The following is a 15,844-nucleotide window of genomic DNA, read 5'->3' on the forward strand; positions in this document are numbered from 1 at the left end:
TTATGTAAATTAATTTTGATTCTATTCGTATAATTTCTAAGTTCAAAAAAAATATTTTTACCATTATAAATATCTACGGAAAATACAGAAAAATTAATTTCTGTAATAGTACAGAGTGACAGCCCTACGTGGTGCGGTAGAGCGGGCAAATAGGTCGGGTCAGGTTCGCTGGCCGAGTGGGCGCATATCGTAGCGCGTAGCTTGTAGAGTTTCACTCGTAGCATTTGGCACTTAGTTCGAAGCACGTAGCCCGTAGCGCTTAGCCTCTTGTAGTCGAATGACCATTCAAACTTGTTTTTTTATATAGATGTGTCAGGTAGCAATTGAGACAGCGATCATTTAAATTCGCCAAAATAGCGAAGTGAACGCTGCTTATAGACTTCCGTATTTATTGATACGTTGTCGAATTTTAACCAGAGAGGTAAGCACGAACAGAAAGAAGTATTTCCCCTTCCTATTTGTCCTGTCTCTTATAAGGAGGACTCTATTCTATATTCTATCTCTATTCTATATTCTATACAAGATAAAAAAACTTCCTATGTCCGTCTCCTAGTTCTAAGCTACCTTATTTTCAGCTAAATTAGTTCGACCGATCTTGAGTTATAAATAGTGTAACTAACACGACTTTCTTTTATATATATAGATTTCAGATGTTTAACTAAATGGATTTATTTACGAGATTATTGCCACTATTTCTAAAGACACGACAGACAAAGAAAGAAAGGTTCACTTAAGTTTTATGTAAAAACGTTCAACCTTTGACCGTAAAAGGTCAATGACACACGGTCAATAGTTAGACGTGAAAGAAGCGTTAGCTCACCAAATTATAAATGACTAACAGTGCTATCTATTTAAAGGAGGCGTTTTCTTAGATAATTATACACTGAGAAAGAGATATTGAATTTCACTTTATTATTAACAGTATTATTAATAAGTAGAATTTAAGAATATATTACGATTAGATTAAATATGGTCAATGATCATCCTAAAATTCATCATCAGCTCACTATACGTCCCCACTGAGGAGCTCGGAGCCTAAGTTAGGAGTGACTAGGCCATAGTCAACACTCGCCAAGTGCGGGTTGACTTCCCACATATCTTTGAATTTCTTCTCAGATATGTGCAGCATCACGATGTTTTCCTTCATCGTAAGAACGTCGGATAAATGTACATATGTAAATCGAAAAACACATTGGTACATGGCGGGATTCGAACCCAGGACGGATGCTCTCATTTTAAAACTGCTTTAATACTTGTACGATAATCGACTAGAAATAATAATAGTATTATTTCTAGTCAGTATAGTCTAGTAGCTATAGAGCTATCTCTGTTCTTTTCAATGAAAACGAGAGCGATGGCTAATGTTTTATAACAGTGGATATATACCGTGATGACAACGGTATTTGCGCTTTGTACGCCAAATGAGCTTGAATGAAATATGCGAAGAAAATTAGTGTCTTAGCTTAGCTTAGTTGTTTCGCCTTGTTTGTTGCGAAAGTTTACAATGTCTGAATCATTTAGCACTTCGCACCTCCAGTCTACAGCTACGCGAGCGTTATTACTCTCTTGTATAAATTCGTCTGTTGTGATACAATGAACACGCGCCAACATTCAAGAATATCATAATTTTAATGTTGATAACATAAAAAATCTTCTCATATAAACTTTCCGGTTGACATTTGAAAAACATTACGTAAAATGTTTGGAAACTTTTTCAAATTTTAATTCAAGTTTCCTGAAAACGAAATCTTAGAAATGTTCAAAAAGTTTTCAACAGGAAGACCTGTAAATGCTGCTTCAACTTTTTCTAAGAAATTAATGTTTGCGATGTAAAAACAATACGCAAAAACAATATGATTAGGTATTTATCATTGCTTAATATAATTTGTCTTTTAATAAAACAAATGCATTTAAAGTAGTTAGTATTATATACCTAATTATCTATTTAATTATACTAGCTGTCGCCCGCGACTCGGTCCGCGCGGAATTAAATAAAACGTAATAAGTAGCCTATGCTCAGTCCAGACTATGTTCTACATCTTTGCTAAATTACAACAAGATCCATTGAGCCGTTCTGGAGATACCTTTAAACAAACATCCATCCATCCATCTATCCAAACATTCGCATTTATAATATTAGGTCCTTACATATGAAATTGGCGTTTTGTATGGGAGGAACAAAAAGTCGAATATTTTTTAATATAATATATTTAATTAATCAAAGTATGAACCATTATTTTCTATGCACTTTTGCCATCTCATAGGTAGTTCATTGATCCCTTTACTAAAAAAACCAGTCGGACGGGAATCAATAAAATCTTTGAAGGCGATTTGGACTGCCCCATCGGAGTTGAATTTTTTCCCTTGCAAGAAGTTATCCAAATTTCGAAAAAAATGGTAATCTGTTGGAGCAAGGTCCGGGGAGTACGGAGGATGTCTTAGACTTTCCAATTGAAGCTCTTCTAATTTAGTAACCGTCTGTTGCGCAGTGTGTGGTCTAGCGTTGTCGTGAAGCAGCAGTGGCGTGGAGCGATTGACCAGCCTAGGTTGTTTAGCCGCTAGCTTTTCCATCATAGTTTGCAATTGCTGACAATAGACATCAGCCGTAATAGTCTGGCCAGATTTGAGAAAACTGTAATGAACAATACCGGCACTAATCCACCAAACGCTTACAAGTAACTTTTTTGGGGTTAATTTTCGCTTGGGGCAGGATTTGGCTGGCTGGCCAGGATCCAACCATTGCGCTGAGCGCTTCCGATTATCGTAAAGAACCCATTTTTCACCACAGGTAATGATTCGGTTTAAAATACCTTCATTATTGTGCCGGTTCAGTAATGTAACGCAACAGTCGACGCGCGTTTGCCGGTTTGCTTCAGTCAATTCGTGAGGTACCCACCTTTCAAGCTTTTTAATCTTCCCAATTTGCTTCAAGTGAATTAAAACAGTTTTATCACTAACATCGCAGCCTGCAGCTAACTCGGACGTGGTTTGCGATGGATCCGCTTCCACAATAGCCTTCAACTCTTCATTATCAACTTGAGTCTTAGGCCGTCCACGGGGCTTGTTCTGCAGATCGAAATTTCCAGAACGAAAACGTTGGAACCAAAAACGAACTGTGTTTTCTTTTGCAACACGACCGCCATACACATCATTCACCCTTCGAGTCGTTTCCGCAGCACTAGTACCACGGCGGAACTCGTACTCGTAAATAATGCGATATTTTAAGTTTTCCATTTTGTAAAATGAGTGACGCAAACAGAAAAAAACAGAAGAAAAAAAACAAATGAATGACGGTCATCGAACCACAAATACATGAGTCTATAGCTGTACAAATTTGAATTTGGAATTCCTTACCAAAGAGGAGAAATTCGTGATTAAAGTGGCCAGTACGAAAAACGCCAATTTCATATGTAAGGAGCTAATATTAGTAAGATGAATTATTTATGTTCGTATTTTTTTATATTACAAAGTGGCAAACGAGCAAGCGGCCATATGAATTCGCCCAAATGGTGAAGCCACCGCCTGCCCATAGACATTCGCAATTGCAGATGCGTTGCTTACCCTCAATCGACGAAGGAGGAGACGCACAAAAAGAGAATATTTAACCTTCTAATGCATCTCCTCCTCCATTCCTCCCATCCTTTCCTTATAAGAAAAAGGTGGGAGGGTAAAGAGGACTAAAATTAGGCCTCCGGCAGTTTCAACTTTAAAAGTTGTTAAAATTAGAATTACTAACAATATCTTTAACCAATTCGTATATTTATATTTCTTAGACTTATAAATTATTTAAATCGTAGTTTAGCTATCGTGCCGGTACATTTTCAAAAGCAAAATAACGTCTTGATAACCGGTCATTTAATAATAAGCCTAAACACTATTGCATAGGATTTAAAATAGCCTGTGTTACTCGATCGCGTGTTTTAGGATTACGAATGGTATTGGTTGGTAGCGAAGTTTAAATCTATTTCTGGCAGTTTAATGATACCTATAGCTAACAACATGGAATATAGATCTCGTACTTAGGTCGTAGTTGTTAGTCTTGTAATTTAAGCCCTACACTTACCAAGCTTTAATTTGAAATTATAGTAAGAAACAAGAGGCCTAATTTTAATCCTCTTTCCTTTCCCACCCCTTTTCTAATAAGGAAAGGATGGGAAGAGGATGTGGATTTGATTGAGGAGGAGATGCATAAGGTTAAACATTCTCTTTTCGTGCGTCTCTTCCTTCGTCGATTGAGGGTAGGCAACGCATCTGCAATTGCGAATGTCTATGGGCAGCGGTCGCTTCGCCATTTCGGCGAATTCATATAGCCGCTTGCTCGTTTGCCACCTTGTAATATAAAAAAAAGGAAGGATCCAAAATAACGTAAAACAATAGTATTCATGGGTGTGTTATGTACACGTAGTTTTACTACTTATGTTTTTTAATGCTTATAAATTTAATTTGTAGCCTTTTAAACATATCATATGAACAATACTGCGTTGTTTGGTCGTAATTTCTGATAGTTAAATTAATTTTTCTGTTTTTGGATTGGTGTTCACAATTTATGAGGAAAAATCTTTCCCGCATAGTACATACAATCGAACCAGTCTTGATACTTTTCATCTACAACTAAGCGATACTTTGACCCTTACATTGTAAGTCTGACTAAACAGTTTTTTACGTTTCGTCGACCTCATGTTGTAAGAATTGCAGACACAGAATTCCCAGGTCATTGGTCTTGTAGACGTGACTCTATAAATTATGTACCATAAATAATATTATAATAAGTTACTGTCATTTGTTGCGATTTATCTATTTTATACTCGAACTGATTAAACGTTTTTAAAACGAAAGACAACTAGACAAATAGAAGGTAAACTATTTCTGAAATATAAACGTACAGACATACCAACAAATCAAATCTAACAATAAAATATCAAAGAAATGAATTGATCGTGTGAGACAATTGCTCACGCCAAATAAGTGCTAATTTAGTCGCAAATGGGTCACCGCGCATCGGGGGAGGGGCGCACTTCGGGGGCGGGGGCGCCGCGTCAGTCATTGACACTGACATCATTGCCTCGCGAAATTATAATTAACTGCACTCAGCTGATCCAAGCCAGATTTTACGCAACTATTGACAATGGATTATCTACCTTTTTTTAATTTATATCTCATTAATCACAATGCATAACGCCATCCACATCATAAAGGACCGCACATAATAGAAAAGGAACCCACGAGAGATGTTCAAAAAGAGAGGTCGGGAATAAAGTCATTCTTGGAAATGACGCAATGAGAGATATCTTGCTGAACATCTTCAAAAGCCAGTTGTGTTTAAGACATGCCTTAAGTGATCTATTCGCTATTAAATTAGATGGAGCTATTCTAAGTTACCCCTAGGCTTTCATAAATTTTTAATGAAGAATCGTGTTTTTACACGAAGAACGTAAGCTTTAATCAGTGGATATAATATTAATAAGTGTAACTTTGCAAATAAGCTTTGAGCTTTTGTATACGACTTTGATATTTATAAAAGCGACACTTAAGTTGAGTTTCTGTGTTTTATAAAGTTGTGGTTCGGAAATATTTTATATAAGGCATCGGAGGCCTTAATGGACGGTCGACAGCTGCTCCTTCTCACGACCTCAATAACCTCTCGGTGCTTTAATACAGAGTTTTGATAAGTTTAATGTTGAAGATAATGTAAATTATTTTACAATTAGTTAATTATTGTCAAACATTACCTCTGTAATACTTGGGAATTTGAATTGTATGACATCTACTGGTTAAAATCGACGGTAAGAATTCTATGAAAAATCAGAGATTAGAAATAATTTTCATATTCGGTAGTAGAAATTCTCTTTATAAGGAGATGCACAGAAAGAGTATATATCCCATTTCGATGCGTCCCCTCCTCCGTTGATTAAAGATAACGCATCTGCAATCACGGATGTCTGTGCAGTGCTTGCTATTTCAATGAATTAGGTGGCCGGTTGCTAGTTTACCACCTAATAATATAAAAAAAAAACTAGCCTATATATATCAAAAGATTTTTTAAACTTGCTTTTTAAACATTTAAGATTGAAGTCAGCTCTTTAGTTTTAATTCAATCATTTTAATTTAACAATAATCGTCGGCAGAGCGATTTGTTCGAATGTCGGTTCGTGCGGACAAATATTTCTTATCCTTTTAGTAAAGGTTCGAAACCTCTTTTGAATGCGAAATTTCGTAATCTTCTTATGCTTTAGAATGCAGTTAATAAATTCATCCATCTTAAGAGTTGATTAAAAAAAAACTTTCCTCTACAAAATGTTACAATTGTGATCAAGAGATTTTAAGAATTTTTTTCAGTCTAAAGGTTCGTTTAGACATAATCCGAAATCGTACGAACAATGCTCGGCAGCCGGACGGATGGGATATACTCGTACATAGGTTTGTCACGCTCTGAAGCGACTGCCGAGAGTTGTTCGTACGATTCCGGACTATGGCTAAACGAGCCCTAAGATATTCTTTTAAAGAACTTATATAAAACAGAGTCATATACTTTAAAAAACGTGTATATATGTATGTTAAATACAATTATAATAATTTGAATCAACATTCTCTTCCTAGTTTAAAAAAAAACGAGTGGGATGAAAATATAATTTTGTATAGGAGAGTCGGCAGTCTACAGTTACAAAGATCAGATGTTTCATGTATTAAATTAAAACGCTTTAGTTCTCTGAATCGTTTTGATGAAAACGAGTGGGCGATTATTTCTAAGAAATAAAGCGAACGCGAAATAATAACAAAACTGCAACAAGCAACAAATGTTCTTCACTACAAAAAAAACTTGTTTTAACAAAAATACTTTGTTCTCGCATTCTTTTGTTATTATCAAATGTTCATTTTAAAACACTTCCGAGTTATCTCAGACAATATTTCATTGCTCTATTTACGAGTATAAGCACGTTCTTTTAGTTATAAAAACTGAAATATATATGAAGTAGATACAAGCAAAATTTCTCGGATATAAAAAAATAGAACCTTGGTTCTACTCTGCTTAAACATTCCAAAAAAAACTGTCATCTTTTTGGGTTTGCAAATAAACCAGATATAACATGTTTTTGTATATATCTGCAGTGAAAACACATGGTAAACATCATGAATATTTGTCTAATTTGTTATAATACTAACCGTTAGTTTCTAAGACCAAAATCTCTGTACAAAAGATATCGTCATCCTTGTAGTTAGTCTTTGAAAAAACAGATATAGCAATATTTTAAAACGGGGATTTAGATCTTAGAAACCCACGATAAGTCATTCTGCGTGCAAAATAACCCAAATCTATCTATCTATCAGTTGTAGTTAATAACACTTTTTCTTTGTTCCAGGGGACCAAACTACACCAGAAACATAACTGAATAGTTAATTTAACAAAATAATTTTACGCCTTAATATGTTAATAAAGTCCAATTCTAGACCTAGTGACCGGCAATAAACCTAGTCCTATTCCTAAAAGTATAACCTTAGACTTCAAGGCCCATTGTGGACCTATTTTTAATCACAAGACTCTTTCTGGGCTTTTATTTTCAAGTCAAGGTTTCAATCTTAGGTTTCAAGGGCCATCCTAGGTCTGTAGTTTGAAATCTAAGTCCGCTTTTAGCCCAATTTAGTAATAGTTTAACCTTAATTCCCGACTGCCGATTTGGTGCTAATGAAGTAACGGATGGAATTACTGACAGGCGTTGTAGCTTCGATAGACAGGGAAAGCTGATCGAAGGTAAGTAGAGATGAGATTACTTAAAAGCACCTTGCATACACAATAACTAGTATAGACCGACATAATTATCTGACCCGGTGGGCATAAGTCAAACTTAATTATGACAGTTCACTAGCGCCCCTCTATCAATACGGAGAAAGTGTCGCAAGTTTGTCCTCGTATTGCATAGTCAAGCAAGAATATCGGATCTGGTAAGAGTCGCTGCTGTTACTATGTCGTATATCATTCCACCTGCCAACCTTTTCTTATAAGGAACAATAAAGGAAGGGGCACATAGGAAACAGAAATATTCTCTTTCTGTGTCTTCCCCCTCTGTCGTTAAAGGTAGGCATCTGCAAATACAGATGTCTATGAGCAACGGTTTCTTTGCTATTTGGCCAATTTACCTAAGTGTCCGCTTGACCTTTTGCTATAAAAAATGGCGTGAACGGTATATTGTTTTTCTTTAACACAACTCACACCTGTAACCCAGAAGAGTAAGCAGAGATCACAGACCTCCATTTGGCATGGTCAAACGAAACTTCACAATCCACGTTTCGCCATTTCGGGAGACGGAACGTGACGTTGCGTCGCCGTCTTTTTTTCTCCCGTGAATTCACATATATCTTTGTAATTTCATTTTGCTGATATATACGGGTTGCATCATGATATTTTCCTTCATCGCTAGAACGTCAGATAAATGTACATATGTAAACCGAAAATCGAAAAACACATTGGTACATGACGGGATTGGAACCCAGGATCTGAAGATTACAAATCAAGTGCTTAACCCCTGAGCCACCAACGCCCTTTTTTTTTTATTGGTTTAAAACAGTCGATATTTTGTGTGTATACAATAAATTATTGTATGAAATTATAGTTTAATTAAGTCAAGTCACGCGTCCATAAGTGCCGAAGTAATTGTTACTAGTTGAAAATATTTAATCACCGTATAAAATCTACAAATTTTTTCTTTCTGAATATTCGTGTTTTACGACCATTTTTCACCATTTAGTTTTCATGTTAACAAGTTAAATATTTAGGTAATATTTTTCATTGAATGTTTCATTATACAAAAGTACTAAATGAAATTATTAACAGGCACGCATCAATTGTTAATTATTACTCGAAGAAAACGTCAGTGAATTATTAATGAAAGCTATATTTAACATGCTTAATATTCAATTAACTTTAAATGTGGCATAAAATTTTAACGTAAAATTTTCACTGATGAAATGGTTAAAGAATAATGCACTTTTACAAATGTAGTTCAAATACAATCAAGTTTTTTTTATTAATTAAATGTCAATCTTACTAATTAATATATTAGAAATGCGAAAGTTTGGATGGATGTTTTTTATCACGTAGCTTTTTTTTATTTCACTCTTTCAAGCATAGTCGCGGGCTAAAGCTACTAGTTAATAAATATTCTTACTAACTGTGTGCAGGTGAATTTCACATGACTTTTATTAGCATTTTAATATACGACACGTGAAATGAGATAATCCGGTAATAAACTATGATTCGATTAGCGCGGGAAAGATTTATAGGTTAGATTTATTGCTCGGCGTTTGTTTATACAAGTTGAATGAGCGGATTGGATAGCCAATTGGAGATTATAATTGCAATTGAAACGTTCGGCTAAATGTGTTGTATTAACAATTCTATATTATTACTAGCTGTCGCCCGCGACTCCGTCCGCGCGCAGTTAAAAAAAATGGGGGGGGGGGGTATGAAAAATAGATGTTGGCCGATTCTCAGACCTACTGAATATGCTCACAAAATTTCATCAAAATCGGTCAAGCCGTTTCGGAGGAGTATGGCAACGAAAACTGTGACACGAGAATTTTATATATTAGACTAGCTGTCGCCCGCGACTCCGTCCGCGCGCAGTTAAAAAATGGGGGGGGGGGTTATGAAAAATAGATGTTGGCCGATTCTCAGACCTACTCAATATGCTCACAAAATTTTAAAGTTAACGAAACGAAACGAGCAACCGACCGCCTGATTTGCCCAAATATCGAAGCGTCCGCTGCCTATAGACAGATAGACAGACAGACTATATATTAGGTCCTTACATATGAAATTGGCGTTTTGTATGGGAGGAACAAAAAGTCGAATATTTTTTGATATAATATATTTAATTAATCAAAGTATGAACCATTATTTTCTATGCACTTTTGCCATCTCATAGGTAGTTCATTGATCCCTTTACTAAAAAAACCAGTCGGACGGGAACCAATAAAATCTTTGAAGGCGATTTGGACTGCCCCATCGGAGTTGAATTTTTTCCCTTGCAAGAAGTTATCCAAATTTCGAAAAAAATGGTAATCTGTTGGAGCAAGGTCCGGGGAGTACGGAGGATGTCTTAGACTTTCCAATTGAAACTCTTCTAATTTAGTAGCCGTCTGTTGCGCAGTGTGTGGTCTAGCGTTGTCGTGAAGCAGCAGTGGCGTGGAGCGATTGACCAGCCTAGGTTGTTTAGCCGCTAGCTTTTCCATCATGGTTTGCAATTGCTGACAATAGACATCAGCCGTAATAGTCTGGCCAGATTTGAGAAAACTGTAATGAACAATACCGGCACTAGTCCACCAAATGCTTACAAGTAACTTTTTTGGGGTTAATTTTCGCTTGGGGCAGGATTTGGCTGGCTGGCCAGGATCCAACCATTGCGCTGAGCGCTTCCGATTATCGTAAAGAACCCATTTTTCATCACAGGTAATGATTCGGTTTAAAATACCTTCATTATTGTGCCGGTTTAGTAATGTAACGCAACAGTCGACGCGCGTTTGCCGGTTTGCTTCAGTCAATTCGTGAGGTACCCACCTTTCAAGCTTTTTAATCTTCCCAATTTGCTTCAAGTGAATTAAAACAGTTTTATCACTAACATCGCAGCCTGCAGCTAACTCGGACGTGGTTTGCGATGGATCCGCTTCCACAATAGCCTTCAACTCTTCATTATCAACTTGAGTCTCAGGCCGTCCACGGGGCTTGTTCTGCAGATCGAAATTTCCAGAACGAAAACGTTGGAACCAAAAACGAACTGTGTTTTCTTTTGCAACACAACCGCCATACACATCATTCACCCTTCGAGTCGTTTCCGCAGCACTAGTGCCACGGCGGAACTCGTACTCGTAAATAATGCGATATTTTAAGTTTTCCATTTTGTAAAATGAGTGACGCAAATAGAAAAAAAACAGAAGAAAAAAACAAATGAATGACGGTCATCGAACCACAAATACATGAGTCTATAGCTGTACAAATTTGAATTTGTAATTCCTTATCAAAGAGGAGAAATTCGTGATTAAAGTGGCCAGTACGAAAAACGCCAATTTCATATGTAAGGACCTAATATTAGGTCCTTACATATGAAATTGGCGTTTCGTATGGGAGGAACAAAAAGTCGAATATTTTTTAATATAATATATTTAATTAATCAAAGTATGAACCATTATTTTCTATGCACTTTTGCCATCTCAAAGGTAGTTCATTGATCCCTTTACTAAAAAAACCAGTCGGACGGGAATCAATAAAATCTTTGAAGGCGATTTGGACTGCCCCATCGGAGTTGAATTTTTTCCCTTGCAAGAAGTTATCCAAATTTCGAAAAAAATGATAATCTGTTGGAGCAAGGTCCGGGGAGTACGGAGGATGTCTTAGACTTTCCAATTGAAGCTCTTCTTATTTAGTAGCCGTCTGTTGCGCAGTGTGTGGTCTAGCGTTGTCGTGAAGCAGCAGTGGCGTGGAGCGATTGACCAGCCTAGGTTGTTTAGCCGCTAGCTTTTCCATCATGGTTTGCAATTGCTGACAATAGACATCAGCCGTAATTGTCTGGCCAGATTTGAGAAAACTGTAATGAACAATACCGGCACTAGTCCACCAAACGCTTACAAGTAACTTTTTTGGGGTTAATTTTCGCTTGGGGCAGGATTTGGCTGGCTGGCCAGGATCCAACCATTGCGCTGAGCGCTTCCGAATATCGTAAAGAACCCATTTTTCATCACAGGTAATGATTCGGTTTAAAATACCTTCATTATTGTGCCGGTTTAGTAATGTAACGCAACAGTCGACGCGCGTTTGCCGGTTTGCTTCAGTCAATTCGTGAGGTACCCACCTTTCAAGCTTTTTAATCTTCCCAATTTGCTTCAAGTTATTTAAAACAGTTTTATCACTAACATCGCAGCCTGCAGCTAACTCGGACGTGGTTTGCGATGGATCCGCTTCCACAATAGCCTTCAACTCTTCATTATCAACTTGAGTCTCAGGCCGTCCACGGGGCTTGTTCTGCAGATCGAAATTTCCAGAACGAAAACGTTGGAACCAAAAAGGAACTGTGTTTTCTTTTGCAACACGACCGCCATACACATCATTCACCCTTCGAGTCGTTTCCGCAGCACTAGTGCCACGGTGGAACTCGTACTCGTAAATAATGCGATATTTTAAGTTTTCCATTTTGTAAAATGTGTGACGCAAACGGAAAAAAACAGAAGAAAAAAAACAAATGAATGACGGTCATCGAACCACAAATACATTAGTCTATAGCTGTACAAATTTGGAATTCCTTACCAAAGAGGAGAAATTCGTGATTAAAGTGGCCAGTACGAAAAACGCCAATTTCATATGTAAGGACCTAATAATTGCAGATGCCCAAAGTGAATATTTCCCATTCCTATGCGTCCCGACCTTATAAGAAAAGGGTGGGAACGAAAGATTTGTATTTTGTACATGAAACGAAAAAACTACTGAACAAAATTCCAATATAGTTTTTCCATTAGAAAGCTACATTATCACTGAATAACACAAATTATATTTATAACTAGAAAAGTCACGGGAAAAAGCTAATCTGCTATAAAAATACAACTTCCGTGCATAAGACATAACGATAGTTACATATAGTGTGGAGCACGTGGTGAATTAAAGCAACAATAAAAGAGCAGTTAGGCATTCCTGAGCCACGCCAGCGGGCCGCGGGAACACGCGAGCTACTTTTATTTAACCATTACGCCATATTGTACGCTTGTTAAAATATCGTTCAACTTGGTATTTCTGACTATTTAAACGACGCAAAATTCATTTGTATTGCGAATTGATGAGTTCCGTGAAACTTAAAAGTTCTGTGGAAAAATCAAAATTGGTAGGGAACCAGGTAACTAATAACTAACCAGGTAACTAAACTGGTAGGGAACTGATAGGGAACTAGGTTACCGAGAATCTAATCATTTGCCATAACTAAAAACTTATGGAAAATGATGAAAAGATGCTTAGATTTCAAACAACTTCCCTGAAGTAATCTAAAACTACTTAAAACATCAAAAAGGTCATAACGTTTACTGTCTATTCCTGTTCTTAATTTGTTTCTTAACGAGCTTTGGCCGATACTGAGCATGTTCATTATTCATAAGGTGACGTAAGTGAGAGCAATAAGTGTCCGACGTTGATGGCAGGAGGCGCTGGGGGCGGAGGGGAGAGGGCGCCGTGCTGAATACAAACACATCCGAACATTGTGGGTACCAATCTTTAGTACTCGTTTCTTCGTACAAAACTTTTTACTGAAGACTAAAAAGTCGATACAAAAAAACTTGAATTAGTAGTTATACTTAATAATATTTTCATGAGTTATCACAAGCATTATCCCTTAATTCGTACCCTACAGATTTTAAATCTACTCATTTTACCGTGACCAATTATCCATTACAGTGGTAGATCCCGCAACAACAATATTTGTTGGGTGCACGGATTGGCCGGGTCGACCGGTGCAATACCACGACCACACAGAAGACAGGCGTCAAGTGGAAACAATTCCGCGTTTCGTCTAATGAGTGTGGTACCGGAGGTCTAATTTTAGTCCTCTTTCCTTTCCCACCCTTTTCTTATTAGGAAAGGATGGGAAGGGGAAGTGGATTTGGTGGAAGAGGGGACGCATAGGAAGGAGAAATATCCTCTTTCTGTGCGTCCCCTTCTCCTTTGATAAACAACGTAGGCAACGCATTTGCATGGTTCCTGGTCAAGGTTGCGGGAGTGCACTGGATGCGGGCGGCACAGGCCCGGTCATTGTGGCAATCGATGGGGGAGGCCTACGTCCAGCAGTGGACAAATACAGGCTGACAATGATGATGATGATGATGAGGTGGCCGTTTGCTCGTTTGCCACCTTATGATATAAAAAAAAATTACCCTTGTACGATGAATAATAGAGATCATGACATCGTATTACCAACTTTGTTGTTTAAATTCACTGAAAAAAACACATATAAAAAAAGTCTCTTTGTCAATACATTCGTCGCTCGCGTGACTAAATTACCAGAGACGATAATGTTCCGTACAATTTATATTTGATATCGCACGTCGTAGTTACTTCCCTTAGTTTTATACCAATGTGTCACGCAAAACACAGTTACAGTTTGACCCGTAAATAAGTTATTAATATAAAGCTTGAATAAAATATTATGTACACTTTGTTACATAAAACTGGTCACTAAAACCACACTTAGTGTACATTCCTGATACTAAACCTACACTTAAGGATGTTTAAGGAATCTGAGTGCGCTAGTTATTACCGAGAAGCTTACATCTTGGTAATTTAAAAAAAAATGTCTGTTTACGAAAAAGAATAAATTGAGATGAAATATTAATTTAATATGTTTATACTTCAATTTTAACAGATATATTTAGATAAAAAATTCATAGTTATTTTATTGAGAGATGTAGATTTAATCCATATTAAACGGAATAAAAATATTCAAATGCACTCAAAGATTTTCTGAAGTACAAACCATAAAATATAATCAACTTCTACCTAAAATCTTAAAGCTTGTTAAACTTTAAAAGTAACGACAAAAACAGTCTAAAAATATTAGTCGTACAAACTGCTATAAATCAATTACAAAAGAGGAAAATTAAAGCGAAGTTTATTGAGGAAGTCCCGATAAATCTGAAGTTGTTAACTCGTAACGAAAGATCATAAAACCCGAAGATGTGGAAGGAAAATATTTGAATAAAGTCAAAATGAGCTTAAAAGTTTTCTTATCATTGGAACACTGGCTGGTCTAAAAATTTGTTATTTGAATAAGGAAAAATAAATAATATTTTTTATAAAACATTCAAAGGAGGTTTTTCTTCAAAATTTTAAATAACATATTTTCAATGTAATGTTTCCGAAAGTAATATTTAATACATGTGTATTTCCAAATGTCAAAATGTTTTCAATGAAGCAAATTAAATTAGATTTAATTTACGTGTTTTATTTTGCTCCCGTATTCCAGAACTCTTTATAACTTCCCGGATTGTTATGTTTGTGATATACCTCTACTATATTATATTTTTACAAGAAAATATATAAATTAATTTCTTTCGTCGGCTTAAATATCAAACGATTCTCGTATTATTTGTGTAATTCATTTATGGATCACTCGACCTTTTTTCTTTTGATACATGTTTTTTAAAAGGCTAACATTTTTGAAGATATTAATAAAGTTTGAACGATCTGTGTTTAATATTAAAAAAATATAATATATTTCGTACACATTATGTTATTGCGTAGCTAAAACTTTTGTCTGTCTGTCTGTCTATAAGTATGTTTATACACAATGCCGCGTTTGTCCCGGATCATCTCCGAAAATACTTGATCGATTTTAACGAAACATTGACTTAAAGGTAGCTAATGCAAGCAGGCATATTTTTTAAGTCATGGGAGATCGCTAGTAATATAATACAATATCCGTTGCCATAGTAACCTTACTATATAGCCACTTAATTACACGAAGATTTTTTAAAAGCTTTGTGATAAGATTAATTTCAATATTGGTCCATATAGTTTTTTTTATGTAATGAAATTACATCAGGCAAGTACATTGCGCGTCGTAAACTGTGCTAACTGCGTTACAAAGAAAACGTTTAACAACGACCGATTTGAAACTGATCATGTAAATAATTACATCTTTGAAGTTGTACTCGTTTACGTCTGAGTGGTGTTTGTTTGATCTGACTGAATCAAATTAGTATCAAAATTAGGTCATTTTGATTCTCTTTGCCTGACAGAAAGATTATTATGGATACCTGTATCTGAGATCGCCAAACTTTTTTCTCGTTTTACTTTCAAAATACCACTACAAATTGTCAA

General features: G+C 36.2%; 1 protein-coding gene across 2 annotated transcripts in view; it reads left to right on the forward strand.

Moving 5' to 3' along the window:
• The window catches only part of LOC106711272 (muscle calcium channel subunit alpha-1), a 74,390-nt gene that overhangs the window by 16,981 nt on the left and 41,565 nt on the right, over positions 1 to 15,844 (forward strand). For both annotated transcript variants that reach the window (XM_045683693.1, XM_045683694.1), the window contains exon 2: positions 7,359 to 7,747. The gene's annotated coding sequence lies outside the window, so the exon portion shown is untranslated. The remainder of the gene's footprint in view (positions 1 to 7,358; positions 7,748 to 15,844) is intronic.

This window comes from Papilio machaon, chromosome 23 (assembly GCF_912999745.1).
Source record: "Papilio machaon chromosome 23, ilPapMach1.1, whole genome shotgun sequence".
Lineage (NCBI taxonomy): Eukaryota > Metazoa > Arthropoda > Insecta > Lepidoptera > Papilionidae > Papilio > Papilio machaon.